Source organism: Cervus canadensis, chromosome 18 (genome assembly GCF_019320065.1).
Source record: "Cervus canadensis isolate Bull #8, Minnesota chromosome 18, ASM1932006v1, whole genome shotgun sequence".
Taxonomy (NCBI): domain Eukaryota; kingdom Metazoa; phylum Chordata; class Mammalia; order Artiodactyla; family Cervidae; genus Cervus; species Cervus canadensis.
Window position 1 is genome coordinate 38840739 of NC_057403.1, and position 16362 is coordinate 38857100.

At 40.6% G+C, this 16362-nt stretch overlaps 1 long non-coding RNA gene across 1 annotated transcript in view; it reads left to right on the plus strand.

The window, feature by feature from the left end:
* The first annotated feature begins 1950 nt into the window (after positions 1–1950).
* The window catches only part of LOC122420823, a 42436-nt gene continuing 28024 nt past the window's right edge, over positions 1951–16362 (plus strand). The window contains exons 1-3 of the long non-coding RNA XR_006263389.1: positions 1951–2240; positions 4850–4890; positions 5875–5947. This is a non-coding gene — a long non-coding RNA (uncharacterized LOC122420823). The remainder of the gene's footprint in view (positions 2241–4849; positions 4891–5874; positions 5948–16362) is intronic.

The following is a 16362-nucleotide window of genomic DNA, read 5'->3' on the forward strand; positions in this document are numbered from 1 at the left end:
GGAGGGGAAACGGGGTGAAGATTGACGTCAGTCACCGATGGCCAATGATGTGATCAATCATTCCTGTGTCATGAAGCTTCTACGTGAAACAGAATGCTGGGTTTGGAGAGCTGGGTTGGTGAACAGCTGGAGCTTCCTGGAGGATGGCTGGCTGGAGAAGGCGTGGAAACTCTGTGCTTTGCCCTCTGCATCTCTTCCATCTGACTATTCCAGAGTTCTGTCTTTCTGTGATAAAACTGTAATCTAGTAAGTGAATGTTTCTCTCAGTTCTGTGAGTTGCTGTAGCAAATTAAACAAACCCTAGGAGGGGTTTGGGCTTGTTGGAACCTCTACTCTGTAGCTGGTCTATCAGAAGAACAGGTGACAACTTGGGCTTATGACTGACATCTGAAGGTGGTGGGGGAGTCTCGTAGGACTGAGCCCTTAACCTGTGACACCTGACGTAATTTCCAAATTGATAGTGTCAGAATCGAGTTAAATTGTAAGATACCCAGATGGTGATGGAGAGCTGGCCTCAGAATCTTACACAGCCCATCCTGTAACATATTTTAGTTTTTGAGATTTTCTTTTGAGGTATACAACCCTTCTAGACTAAAATTAGGGTCAAGTAATTTAACCACCCAATAGCCGCGTGGGACTGGATTAAACGTCTTGCCAATTTGTTTAATCCTGTGGAAACTCTGAGTGTTGAGGTTGGTGGCACCATTTTTCAAAGTGAAGCAATTAGAGCTTGAGAAGGCAAATCACTGTAAGGAAGCTTCTGTCACTGCGAGTGGAAGTGATGGGACCAAACGTCAGAGTCAAGGGCACCTTGCATTAGATCTTTGCTGCTTCCTGATCCTGCCACATGGAGCTTAAAATCCCATCCTTTCAAATTGCAGATGACAAGTGAATAATGCTAATGATGGCAGTAATATCACAGTATCATCTTATGTGATATCAAGTCTTCAAGATGCTTTTATGTATTTTAGAGAATCATCATATTGAAATCACAACCACAGACGTGACTACTAGGAGGCTGTCTTTAATATTAAAGGTAGAGCTTCTGAAGTGACTTTGCCTGCCTGCCTTACAAGTTCTAATAGGGAGTATCTTAGGGAATGAGTGCTGTAAACACATAGTTGATAAAGTTATCAGGCTCTCCTATTGTTACCCTACACAACGCCAAGGAGGACACTGGGTCACTGACTGCTTAGGACACCACCAGGGAAGACAAATTTACCAAGTGACCCAGCAAATCCACTCCAGGGTACCGAACAGAGACATGAAAACACTTCTACACAAAGACTCACACACCAGAGTTCATGACAATACTAGTCGTGATTGCCAAAAAGTGGGAACAGCACAAAAGTCCTTCAACACATGAACCAGGTAGACAAAATATGGAATACCCACGTGAGAAAATATTATGTAGTCATAACAAAGAACGAAGTACTGATACTGGCTACAGCATGGGCAAATCCAAAAAAGCATTATGCTGGTTGAAAGCAGCCAAATGCAGAAGACTATATAATATATCTTTCCCTTTATGTGAAATACCCAGAAAAGGCAAGTCTACAGAGACAGTAAACTAATCAGTGGTTGCCCGGGGCTAGGAGGTGGAAACAGGGATTAATTACAAATGAGCAAAGGATCTTCTGGAGCTGATAGAAAAGTTCAAAACTGGAATTGTAGTCTTGGTTGCATGCTATGTAAGTTAACTAGAAAAGAAATCATTGAATTGCACACTTAAAATGAGTAAACATTATGATATATACATTCTATTTCACTAAAGTTGTTTTGTGTGTGTGTGTGTGTGTGTGTGTGTTTTAGGAGCCCATCAGGAGTATGACAGCAAAGTCGGTGCAGTTCAGACTTTGACTTCTCCTTTTATCACCTAATTTTTTTGGTAGAACATAGGAGGAATTCCAGCCCACAGGGAGTTGCCCCAGAAATTAGATTCAAGAAACATGTTCAAACCAATCTGCAGCCCATAAATTTATATGAAGAAACTGATCTTCCCAGAAACAAGGAGGTGCATGTCGCCCCACCAGGGCTTCGACTTACTGCACTGAATAACCAGGAACTGACTTTCTGGTTACGGCTGGATAAAAGCAGTGGGTGATGGATGGGGTCAGGGGTATTTCACAACAGCCACTCAGGAGACCTGGGACCCAAACCAGCCACTTTCCGGAGAGGCTGTTCATGGACCAGTTTGCTCATGTTCCCAGATCCGGTGACCCTTCTCCTGGAAGTTGCAGGTGAGTCGTTGTCAAGCCTGTCCCTCTCTTTTCTGCTTTGCCACGTTCCATTCAGACAATTACTGTTCTGTTCCAGCAGTCTTTCTTCAAGCCAGCCCATTGTGCAGTATTTTAGGTTTCTTTGTCCTTCTGCATGATGACATTACATATCTGTCTTGAAACTTTGGTGTGGCTATACTGACCCACCTTCATGAGAGTAAGGTGTGACTACAGAGGCCAGTGCTCCCTGGACTCCCCAGAGGCCCTCTTCTGGACTCTGGAGATGTCCACTCCTGTGGGCAAGGTAGTGCATACAATGGCTGAGTTCAGTGGTTTGCGCCTGATAAACTTCCTGTTCTCTTAATACAGATGGAGCAAACAGCTGCCTGTTCTCCACGTGGGTTCAATACTGGAATGCCCTAGCATTCTCCCTGCACATGAAACCCCGGTCCCTTCAGCTTCCTCCTGCTCCTTCCTCGTGGAGTGGGATACAAAGACTGGCATAGAACCGGGTGAACAGTGTGCAGCTGTCACTGTCACTTGTGGGTGGGCCAGTCTGACATGTGTATGTCGCATCATTTCTGCCCCCTCATCTCCTTGAACTGCCCATGACTCAGATTAGGATGCTTGATGCTGGCAGGGCTGTCTGCATGTTTCCAAATTAATTAGTGAGCTTTGGCTGCTCCTTGGGAAGGGTCTGCCAATGGGCTGTCCCCCAGCTCCAGCCCTGATCCCAACCTTCTACTTGCCATAACCTTGGCCTTAGAATTGGATGAACCCTATCTTAAATACGATGAGAATACAAATCACTTAACCATGATGGCTGATACAACTTCATTGCTAATATTATTATTACACTTTTAGCTACTGTTTTATCCTAACCCTAATGGTAGAATCCTATCTTCAGATTTCGTTTTAAAAAATCCCTTCCTTTGTTGAATGCTTAAAGTGTCCTATATCACAATATCTTCCATCTATCAATCAATTTATCTATAAATTGATAATCTATAACTCTCCAAAACAATTTCATTAGCTGCTAAGCTATCTTCCATCATCTGCCTATCTTCCAACCCTGCCTAACCAATCCAAGGTTTTTCAGTATCAACATTATGAACATTTTGGGCTGGATGATTTTTAGGACTATGTCCTGTGCCTGTAGAGTGGGTAACATGATACTGAACGTCTGGTCACTAGATTTTGGTAGCTCTCCTCACCCAAGTCGTGTTGTGGCCGTCAAAAATGTCTGCAAACAATGCCAAATGTCCCCTTGGAAGAAGGGAACAAAATCAATCTAGTTGTTCATTTATCCATTATTATTTTATTCCTTCTTTCTAGAAGGTACAACATAAAGACTCTTCTCATTTTATAGGTGAAGAAACTGAGGCTGAGAATCTAGGTGAATTATATAAGATTGCATAAGTATTATATGATTGATCTGGGTTATAAAATTAGATTTGCCTTATTTTAAAACACCCATGTTCTCTCTATCATACATGGCTATTTTAAATTAGACACCATGATTACCTTTGATTCTCAGTGCCATTGTTCTCCTTTATTCTCAATTTAAAGTCATCCTCAAACTTAAATCTGACCCTCAAGCCCAAACATATGTCTTCCAGCTGAAACATAGGTGAAGGTATCTACACCTCAAACCTCCATTCTAACCCTGTCCTCAACTCAAGATGTAACCCTGTTTCCAGCCCCAGTTCTTAGTTACTTTCTTTTTCTTTTAAATTAATTTATTTTTTACTTGAAGGATAATTGCTTTACAGAATTTTGTTGTTTTCTGTCAAACCTCAACATAAATCAGCCATAGGTATACATATGTCCCCTAAATCTGGTTTCCCATCATCCCAGACGATGAGAGTGTTAACCTGAAGAGCACCTTCCAGTGGCAGTGAACCCAGTGGCCGTAGATAAACTTGTTTGCAGCCAGGGACATGTATATTACTCCATTCCAAAGAAGCAGGATGCAGATGGTCCCTTCTCCGCTGATGCACTGGGTTCATGTACAGGTAGGCCCTGTCTGTCGCAGACCCCCTTAGGTTGGGATTTTTGGCAATCCCCAACAGTGGAAAGCTTCCGTTTGCCCTCTTCAGTGACAGGCTACCTCTGAAAAACTGAGCAAATGAAGAGGTTTGAAACTGATCCGTTGGCTTCTCAGAGCCTGACATATTGGTTCAGCTTCTTCCCAGCAGTTTTGATTCCTGCCCCAATACTCTGAGGCCTATTAGATGGCTGACAGCTTCTGGCCTCCATGTCCAGAATTCAAACATGCAGAGACTTTTTTTTTTTTTTTAAAGCAATTAACAGTGATGCTTGGAAGAGATGGCAACAAACTGAAAAAAATTAATTGAAAACTTAACCTTCAAATAAAAATACTTAGACCTTAGGCATCCATTTGTAAGCAGCTTACGCTGTCTGTGTGCATTTTGTTGTATTATTTAAGTGTTTTCTACACCATTTCTGATTAATACAGCCATGCTATTTTCCAGTCCAGTCTCCTTAATAAATATATGTGTCAAATATCCGTTTCCTCCCCTGAATGCAGAGGCTTTTAATTCCCCTTGTTTGCATGTGCTAACTGGTTGTGTAACGAGATTAACAGCTCTGTCTTTTTCTTTCTGCAGATTTTAGAAGAAAAGCCAGTGGGCTCCCAGAGTTAAAAAAGGTACCTTCTTTAATTTTGCATATTGTTAGCTCCAAACCGGTTGCTAATGTTTGTTTTATTTCCATCTGTCAAAAGCAGTGCCAAAATACGTTGTGTTTGCCTTGAGTTGGCTCAATTAATCCTTCTCTGGAAACAGTTCTGTCATTTCATGTTTGGTTAAGGCCCTGATTCAGTAGCTACCAAACGGGGGGCTCATCTCTGCCAGTGGCAGCCAGTGCACGTTTAATACAGCTTTCTGGGAAGAAGAATATCTGTTTGACAAAAGGGAAAGGTGGGGTAGCGCCCTTATAGGGATGTTGATCTGGAGCCAGCCCCATCGCTCCTGTGGCTACAGATATGTGTGTTTTGGCTTGGTCCTGGGGACCAGCTGCTGGGGAGCTAAAAGAATCCAGTAGATGGATCACACTGTGAGAATGGCTTGCTGGGGTCTCAGTCCGGGGCAGACCACCCTGCCCAAAGGGCAGCCTCTGTCTAAGTCTTGATGATGGTGTATGCGTCAGCCAGGACTGCTATAACGAAATACCACAGATCGGGCAGTTTAAATGATAGACATTGATTTTCTCGAGGTTCTGGAGGCTGAAGTCCAAGATCATGGTGTCAGCAGGGTGGATCTCTTCTGAGATCCTTCAACCTGGCTTGTAGGTGTGGCTCGTGTCTTCACACGGGCTTCCCTTTGTGTCTGTGACTTGTCTGTGTCAGAGTCTCCTCTTTTTATAACCACCCGTCATACTGAAACGGACCCACCATAATGAACTCATTTTAACTCATTGACCCCTTTAAAGACCCTGTGTGCAAGCACAGTCACATCCTGAGATGCTTGAAGCCAGGACCTCAATGTATGCATTTTGGAGGGATGTAATTCAGCCCCAACAAATGGTAACCAGAAAAAAATGAAAATATGATGAGGTAAGAAGGGAGAAGTCTTAGGCCAAACACTATAAAAGCAATCACTCTGTAATTCTCTCTCATTCCTTCCCTTCTTAGCTTCTCGCTTCTTCTCTGTCTCTGAAGAAAAGCTCTCGTCACCATTCCTGTGCATTAGCATATTTTACAGAAGGTAAGCTTTTGAATCAGCATGCTCTGAGTTCAGATCCTGACTTGACTTCTTCCTAGCTGTATGACTAAGGGCAGGTTGTTTAAATTCTGACTCTCAGCTTCCTTCCCTTAAAATGGGGCTAATAACTAACCCCATTGATTTTGTTTTGTAAGGATAATAAGATATATGTGTGAAAACCAATGGCAAGCCAAGATTGGGGAAATGGGGGTGGTCTGCCCTGAGGGCAGGTAGTAGTGGGGGTATGTTGTCGATAGGAAATTTTAAAGTAATAACACAATTTCCATTTTAAAATTAAAAATTTTTTATTTGGCTGTGCCAGGTCTTAGCTGCAGGACTTTAGTTGTGGCAGATGGGATCCGGGTCCCTGTTGTTGTTCAGTCACCCAGTCGTGTCCTGCTTTCTGTGCCCCATGGACTGCAGCAGGCCAGGCCTCCCTGTCCCTCACCATCTCTCAGAGTTTGCCTGAGTTTGTGTTCATTGCATCGGGGATGCCGTCCAGCCATCTCATTCTCTGCCGCTCTCTTCTCCTGCTCTCAATCTTTTCCAGCCTCAGGGACTTTTCCAATGAGTTATCTGTTCGCATCAGGCATCAGATGACCAAAATACTGGAGCTTCAGCTTCAGCACCAGTCCTTCCAGTGATCATTCAGGGTTGATCTCCCTTAAGATTGACTGGTTTGATCTCCTTGCTGTCCAAAGGACTCTCAGGAGTTGTCTCCAGCACCACAGTTCGAAGACATCAATCCTTTGGCTTTCTGCCTCCTTTACAGTCCAGCTCCCTTAATCCTATGTGGTCACTGGGAAGAACATAACCTTAACTATCCCTAGTTCCCTAACCAGGGATCATACCCAGGCCCCCTGCATTGGAAGTGCAGAGTCTTAGCCATTGGACCACCAGGGAAGTCCCAAAGTTCTATTTTAAACAATGCCTGTAGTAAAATACTGTTGCCCCTCAGGGGAGATGCTGCCCCATGCTGACTCACCCTCCCTTGTCTGGAGTTTCTGTCTATTGCGTATTAAATGCATGTGTTTATCCTTGCCCCTCCCCCCACACACTTGTGTCTTGAATTTAGTCATTCTCAGGACAACTGAACCAAAGGTATTTCGCATGACTGCACATCTTATTTTTTATTCATTTTACTCAGAAATTGCCAAACCTCAGAGCTAAATTATATATGTCAGCGGAAAGTCATCATTTAGTTGTTTTGAAAAGAGGAGGCCCAGTCATCTCTGGTTAGAACCTTCTTCTTCCTTCCCAAATCCCTTCAGTTCCTCCATCCAACTTCCAGGGCTGGTTCCTCCCAGAAAACATCCTGATATGAGTTAGGAGTCAAGGTAGGCAATCCCTTAATCACAGGAGAAGGGTGTGTGTGGCTGGGTCTGTTGCTTTTATGATTCCAGACCCCTTTCTGAAGTGGTACCCCATCCCTTGGTGTCTTTATATGAGGTAGCTGCTTGTGTAATTGCTGTAATATGTAAGTAGCTATTTTATGTAAACAGAAGAACAGAAGGTTGGTTGTGCTAAAACAAAAAAAAAATGGCATCATAAAACAGAATTCCTTTTCTCAATGGATGACATCTGTCTTCATACAGCATCAAAAAGCCTAAACCCTTGGCAGGAATCTTTAAGCTTTTCCAGAAAATGTTTTACATTGGAATTTTGCAAAGTGACTTCCTCAGCCTAGATCTCCGAAGGTAGAAGAGATAGATGATGGTATGTACATTGCATGGGTTATCATGCAATTATTAAAATGAAGGCTTTGATGGCCATGTAATAAAATGGAGCTTTTTGATCATATTAAGTGAACAAAAAGAAGCAAAATGCTATATAATACATGTGCTAAATCACTTCAGTTGTGTCCAACTCTTTGCAGCCTTATAGACTGTAGCTCGCTAGGCTTCTCTGTCCATGGGATTCTCCAGGCCAGAGTACTGGAGTAGGTTAGTCGTTTCCTCCAGGAGATCATTCTGACCTGGGGATGGAACCCGCATCTCTCCTGTTGCCTGCATTGGCAGGCAGGTTCTTTACTACTTGTGCTACCTTGGAAGCCCCATGTAATACATGTTGAAAGTTTTAACTGCAAAAGGCAAACACATCAAATTATATCTAATAATATGTAAAATTTGGCACACTCACACTGGAATGCCTTTGGAAAGGGCCCTTTCCTGTGGAGAGAGTGGTAGGTCTTATATCTACTCTGTCCATGTTGGGTATCGGAAGCTTAAACCTGTATCTTGCATTAGTTTGGGCCTGACTTGGATTTCTGTAGTTAATGGGTTGTATGAAGTCTGAGGGTGAAGGGTGGGATCTATTAATAATTTAGGACTTAACAATGGCACTCAACAAGGGGTTAGCATGGTGGAACGCAATCTGAGATGAAAACTTGATGGAGATTTCTAGACAGTTGACATAGCCATAATTCAGATAACCGTTGAATATATCGAAGCAGGGCCTTAACAAAAAGCCACAATGTCTTCTTAGTAGGATACAGTAAAACATCTAGCTTGTATTTACTATGAGAATCATCGCTCAGATGACTCATTTTTGCCAGCCATGTTCTCTCCTCGTGCCCTTCTGGACACATTATAGACTTGCCCCAAGACAACACTTCTGTGGGTCAGGCCTGTAATTGGGAGCTGCAGACTTTTCCAGTTTCTGTTACTAGAGTCTGTTCAGTTGCTAGAATGTGAATAACCAAGTTATTGTAAAACCACATGAAAGGCACCCTGCTCTCCTCCGTGCCCCACCATGTGCAGCCACACCTCTGCTTTGTTCTGTGTGGCTTCTTCTGATTTCTGGTCCCTCATCTGACTTCTCTGTGTTTGCCCTAGAACATTGAGCTGTGGAGGGGTTTTGGTAGCAGCAATTATTTTTCAAACTGGGAAGATACGAATGATAAAGGGACTGTGTCAGCTGCAGGGCTGTAGGTTCCATGCCTCTTCCTAAACGCCATGATTCGACCCTCCCACTAGAGTCTGGCTGGTGGGTCACTTCACATCCAGAGCCATGAAGCTCCACGTGGAACAAGGGGTCTGGAAGGACACATATGGAGATGTTACTAGTGACTGCATTTCAGTCTTGGGGTTATGGGAATATTTTCTTCCCTTGTTTTCCAAATGTCCTTTGATGACTTTGATGAAAAAGAAAAGACTATTTTGGGTTTTTTTTTTAACCATAGTAGTCTTGCTACTTTTTGATGTGCATGCCAAACTGCTTGATATCATGTGAACTAATTCTGTTAATTCAACATTTTTTATTGTCACACATGAGAAATGGAAATACTGAAATTTATAAAGAAGAATAATTAAAAATTTCCCTTAAAATCATTACTATGTGCTGGATGCTGGTAGGAAAAACTTTCTAATTTAAAAATTTGAGAACCATATTTGTGAACTAAAATAATTAGAATAAATAGAAAGAAATAGAGATTATTTTCCATGATATTAAAAAATATGTGGCTCTGGTTCATCCCAACCTTTATTTAATCACTTGTTTATTCATTGAGCATTTTATGTGGACTTGGCCATTGGATGCACTGATGATCCAAGTACAAAGTCCTTGCCCTCAGGGAGCTTACAGTCTAGGTTAATTTTCTATCAGAATGTATTCTTGTCCTACTCTTTGCAACCCCATGGACTGAAGCCCATCAGGCTCCTCTGTCCATGGAATTTTCCAGGCAAGAATACTGGAGTGGGTTGCCATTCCCTGCTCCAGATTCTAGGATTAACAAATACTAAATTAAAAGTGGAGAAAAAGAAAACTGATGGATTACAGAACTATATTTTGCATGCATGGGAGTATGTAGGATAAAACTTCATTTTCCTCTTCACCCAATACCCCCCCCCCACACACACACATACACACTCATAAACACACACCCCTACACACCTACAGTGTCACACTGTCTTTATCTGGCTCACAGACCCAGGATTTATATAGTCATAAAAGTAGTCAGTCATTTATTTAAAGCACTTGTTCTTAAAAGGAGCATTTGATTCCCCTACATCTTGTTCACTCCCAGTGATATCTACTCATGGACAGTTAATAAATAAATGAAAGCAATCAGTGAGGTCAATCAGGCACCCTTATATCTGAGGGGCCATCACTCCTTGAGGGAAAGGGCTGTATTTGGGCAGAGACAAGAAAGCCCTGGCAGCAATGCATACAATAAAGGTGCATTTCATTGAGTCATTGGTTTAAAGTATCAGAGAATCAAACAGATGGATTAGTAGATTATCTCATCTCAGTCTGTCAGGACCTCAGTGGAAGAACACTTATTAAAGACTAGCAATTTCATGTGGCATAACTCAAGAACTTTTATTAAAAAATATATATATATTTTGTAAGACAAAGGGGTGGTTGGGAATACTGCTGAACCAAGAAAGAAATAACTTCATCTTGAGAATGATCTGTTGTGTAAGTAGGATGTGGAGGGCACATATAGAATGTTTGGTAAAACACAGGAAGTTGGGATCCCAAAGCACCATTGGAAAGCCTTCTTGGGAACAACTACAACATAGTCTGATATGGGAACAATGGAGTGAGTAATGTAAGAATAAGTTCCAAGGAAGCTAACACTCAGCTTGAGGGTGATGAACCACTAACTGCCCACGGTGAAGACAGAAATACATGATCAGAAAGTAAAATCCAAGCTGAGTAGGAAAAATCTGAAAACATGTTCCCAGACCAGATCCTTCCTTCCCTCTCTCCCTCCCACCCCACCCCTTCCTTCCTTTTCTTTCCTTCAAGACTGTTTATCAAACAGCTGATAAATGTCAAAGAAGTACAAAGCAAAAGATGAGGTAAGGACAGAGAGACAGGACAAGTATAACTCACACGGTTTTAGATATTTCTAAAGATTAAAAGCGAGCAATTGAAAGAAAACAATCATCAAGGGTGTAATTAGATACAATTTCTGAAGCTGAAAGGATCTAAATATGGAGATCAAAAATCCCCACTGTATTGTTAAAAAAGATAAAGAAAGATCTACACCTAGAAGAGCAGAGTAAATGCCAGGAAATGAAACAACTTGTTCAGTGTTTTCACAGAAAAGCATGTGACTCAAGAGTGTTCTGACTAAATGGCCACTTATGGGTGAAGGAAAGAAAAAACCCTAAACTTCAAAAAAAAAAAAAAAAAAAAGAAAAGAAAAACTCTATACACAAACAGAAAACAAAACAAAAACCATACTGAAATTGAAAAACTTCCAAAATGCATTACCAATAAAATCTTATTTGAGGAAAAAAGAGCTTGAATACAATCTATACACAACAAGTAACTGACTTGAAATTAGTGACTCAAAAATGGGAAAACCATGGCATTAAGAGTATTTGTGAGAAAAGAAAACAATATAAGGTCAAAAGCTAGAAATAGCCTTCCAATTTGAATATATATTCCAGTGTAATTCTCAAAAAAGATGGTCTCAATTATGCTAGTTACACAGTACTAATAGAAAATGAGTTTAGAAAGGGGACATGAAAAACAAACTCATTTAATTGCTCATCTTACAAGAGTATGAGAGTTGACATTAAATCTTACATGTCGGAGAAAAATATGATCTAAATATATAAAAGTCAACCAAGGCAAAATTCACCTGATGAATGGGTGAGTTCCTCCCAAACTCCAGAGGAAAAATAAGTCAAACGTAGCCAAAAATAAAGAGAGCAAGTGATAACAGGATTGATATAAAACAAGATGGCCGAGTCGGTCAGTGTGCTAACTATTCATGTGTATGTCATTACCTCATTGAATCCTCTTACAGATGAGTAAACTGAGGTACAGTCATTTTAAACACCTACAAAGTGCTTGGATTAGACCTCTTGATAGATAGTAACTGGGACATAGATTAACTTGCCATGTAGGAGTCATATAGTGACTTGACTCTCGACATCTCCCATGGCATTGTAGGCAGGCAAAGCCCTCATCTTAACCTGCCTTGGACAGAAGATACTGTCTAAAATCTGTAATATGAACTTCTCATATCTTATCCCCGTATAACGGTATTACGGCTCCACTGTTGAGAATATGGAAAAAGATGGCAGAAGGAAGAAAAATACCTGGAGAGCCCCTGACAGAGAGTACTGTTACTGTAAACAAGTGATGAGGTTTTACCTAGGGGTAACGTATTATTTGCCTCTCATTTTACCTGTGTTCTCCGAGTGCTGAGCTGACTCTATAGCCTAGAGGCATGCGTGCTTAACCAAGACATTCCACCTGGTAGCCAGGAGTGAAATGAAGGGCTGACAGTTCACAGCTCTGCCTCCCGGAGGCAAACTGCACAAGGGAGCTGGGTGTAGAGACTGCTGATGAAAGGTGTCTCTCAGCGATTTTTGGATCCTTTTAAAAGATCCTGTATGATTAACAATATTTTCCAAAAATTGAGAAGACTGAATTTCTCCTATTGTGTTCAACAGTAAAATCCCATCCAGGACTACATTAAACTAAAAGAAAGAAAGGTGAAAAAATCGGTTGCAAAATACTACTGAGGGAATGCAAAAACAAAGAAAGCAGAGCTGACAGCCTTGGTTTCCAACAAACTTTATTCCAGGCCAAATAATATTAAAGGAGACAAAGAGTGTCATTTTACAATCCACAGTACAGATAAAATAGTCATGAAAATTTATTTGCCGAATGACACAGCATCAAAATATATAAAGCTAAGAATGTTAGAAATAAAATGGGAAATTTACAGAAACACGTTTGTTTGGGGAGCTAGTAACATACTTCTTTTACTCAAGGCAGATAAAATAGAGTAAAATCACTAAGTACATATACAAATTTAAATAAAACAGGAAGACTATTCCTATGTTAAAATTGAAATGCTTAAGCTTCACCAGAAGTTTTATAAAATTGTGTCTTATTCTAAGCCACAACTATAAGCACAATAATTAAATAAAAATAAATAAGCAGATGTTTTGTAAGGTCAACTCTCCAAGTTGAAGGTCAGATAAATACAAATCAAAAATAAAAAGAAACAAATAATGAACATTAAAATTTCTCTCTAAATAATTTTGGGTTGATGAATAGTAGGAAGTCAGTTGCTAATTACTTAGAAAATAAAGGTAAGACCATGCCATTGTAAACACATGTTTCACTGCCAAATTCATATGGTAAATCAGTTCCTAATTTAACAAGAAGTGAGAAAAGTAAGTTAATGAGTCTCTTTAAGATGTTAGACTAAGAACTCAAAACTAACCTAGGGAGAGGAGGTAAATGCAAATGATGAACATAAGCACAAAAGTAAAATACTTATAAATATAAATAGAAGAAATAAATCATTGTAGGAAATGGTATTCAATCCTTCTCCCCCACACCCATAACTTCCCCCCCCATCATATAATACTGAAAGTAAATAAAATAGATACCTAGGTCAACTTCTGGTAATCTTATTAAAGAAAAAACAAACAAACAAGAAGAATCACCATTCACCCTTATGGAAAATTAGAAATACTGGATAATGCCAAACATAGAGAGCATTTAAAAATAAGAGAATGCCGTTAGGGTGTACCACTTGAGATAAACACACTGATAAAATTATTGATAAAACCAATTATTTAGAGAAAAAATAAAATTAACTGGCTCAAGGAAAAAAAAAAAAAGCCCAGCTAATTAATTGCATAGATGAGTAACCACAGAAGAAAATGAAAGTACTATTTTAATGTGGCAGACAGTTTCATCGATGGGCACTCTCAAACTATTGAAAATCAGGGAATTTCTATGATTCATAAATTCTTCCAGAGCACAGACAAAATATGAATATGTACTTCTAAGCAATACCACAGACTATACAGATTTGATATACCTTCTACCTTTGACAGTGCAAGAAGACAAACTAGCAAATCAACATAAATTTAAGAGAGGACTGTAGGAATACGCTACTGAGTTTATGGAATGGATTGAGATGTAACAGTCTTAAAACCAAACAGGCCCTACAGTTTAGAAAATCTAGAGAAAGCTCTCAACCTGTCAAGTTCTCTCCTGTTTTTTATCACAGGTACATATTCCAATGCATGCACATATTTATGTATTCTCTCCTACATGCACACACACCGGCAAACACAGAGCTTTGAGACTAGCCCTCACTGTCTACCTTTCGCTGGAAGACCCAGTAGTTCCTCTGATGAGAACAGTAGGTAACCATCCACAAACATTATGGGAAATTTATTATAAACGTGCATGTTCCAGAACCCGGCTCAGTGCTCAGGTTTCCATTAACTTCTCTACTGCTTTGTCGTTTAGTCACTCAGTCATGTCTGTCTCTGTGACCCCACGGACTGTGGCCCACTAGGCTCCTCTGTCTATGCAATTTTCCAGGCAAGAATACTGGAGTGGGTTACCATTTCCTTCTCCAGGGGATCTTTCCAACCCAGGGATCGAACCCACGTTTCCTGCACTGGTAGGTGGATTCTTTACCATTAAGCCACCAGGGAGGCCCCCACTTGCTTTTAAAGATTTAGAAATGTAACTTAGAGAGCTGCAGAAATAAAATTGGTGGCAGGAGAAATGTTTCATTCTGGATTATTTATCTGTGTGTGAAAAAGTGGCGTAACTCATGGCAGGGAAGCTGCTTGTCGGAGTAGGAGAAAATTAAACTTGAAACCAATGAATGAACGGCTATGGCCAGTATTCCAGGAAACCTGGGTGGTGACTACTGATGCTCTTGACCTTGGCTCCTAAAAAGAGTAGGTTTAGTTTTTTATTCCTCCCAGTTTGAGGTGAGCAAAATAAACAAATAAATAATTTAAAAAATCACCGTGGCAGCCTTTGCTTAAGAGGAAAGAAACATTCCTCTGGAGACTCAAAGAAAAAGTGTATCTCTAAAGATTATATTTTCTAAGATAAGTCTAAAATGTAAGAAGTCTAAGACAAGTCCTAGAAACAGTCAACCTCTGTGAAATAGAATCATGGTGGTACAACAAAGGCAAGAGATTAAGATGAATGCAGAGGGGCAAAGAGAGTCCCTTGGGGTAAGAACAGAGGACCAGAAATCTCAAAATGTCATGGTAGAATTTTAAATTTGCATTGGAGGCAACAGAAAACAACTCATGTCACAGTATAATCTGTGACATCCCTGGAATCAATTATGTGGACTGGAAATAAGAGAAGACACATTGTAATCTGCCATATGTTCTCACTGAGGGATTTGGAACGTATTTTAATTTACGTTTTGATAATTTAGGATTCTAATTTTAATGTCCCCCTTTTTTTTTTCACTCCGTTCTAATCAGATGATTCTTTTAGAAGCTTCTGGGTGTATGTAGACTGTGTAGACTTCGACTTACATGCAAAGTTACCCCAGCCTGCTGCATAGTTCTTGGGTCATTCTTAAAATTTTTCTTCTTTGTCATCCTCTAACTAGAGCCCCAATGTCCATAATTTCCTTCTGAGTTAGATCTGCCTCTCTTGCATCCCTTCCAGGCTTTACCTTTAAACATATATGTCTTCTAATCGACTGTGCAGTAGAAAAGCAACTAACCCATGTTATTAGAAGTATGTGAAAAATTAATTGCCATTAGATGTTAAATTTTTTTAATGGTGCTGCCTGAGGTCATGAAGAATTCTTCTTTGAGAGTCAGTTAGGAGACTTTATCATTATTTTAACTCCTCAGTATTTTTTTTTTTCTTCATGGTTCTTTGGTCATTATTCACTCTCATTCTACATAGCAGATGGATTTAATTATTTAGGTGTTTTGTATATAAAATCATCTTAATGAGTATTGATTGAAGTGCACATTTGTACAACTGCCTTGGAGGTATCTATAGAATAAGGCCATTGAGCTTCTTTTGGAGTAATTCACAAAAATGGGGTGTCTGTTGTTTAACAGAACTAGGAGCTGTTTGTCTCAGTTGTAGGAATCGTTGGAAGGCTTAGAGATGAAGGTTAATGTAGGACATTTCTTTAACATTCCTGGGAGCTGGGATGAGCCCTCCATCCCAGCCCCAGCTGTTCTGGAATTCAGGGAAAGCCTCAGCTTATACTTTGTCCCAAGCTTCCTTTTCTAGGGTTGATTGCAGCTGCCAGGCTGCCGAGGGACCATGTCTCACTCAAGTTGTCTGCATGGCTTGAGGTTTAGTTTACGTAGTCACAGTGGAAGGAGTAGGGTGGCCTCTGTGTAGGAGGTGTGGGTTACTGCAGTGGAACTGCCCCCTCAAGCCAGTTTGCCTGACTCTTTTTGTATGGAGGGCTTCTCAGCTGAGGTTCCAGTCATATTGCTCTGTAAAATTCCGTGGGCTGGACTGGAAATCTCCCTGTGGGACAGTCAGTTACTCACTTGCTCTCTGACAGCTCAAGGACTAGAAAATCCCTCTGGGTATTTTCTGTAGTTCCCATTGAGCTAAATAGGGATTCTAAATTTTAAACAAAACAGCCTGAACTATTGGATAGCAGGAAGGGCTGAAGTTGTTCTGGGAACCAT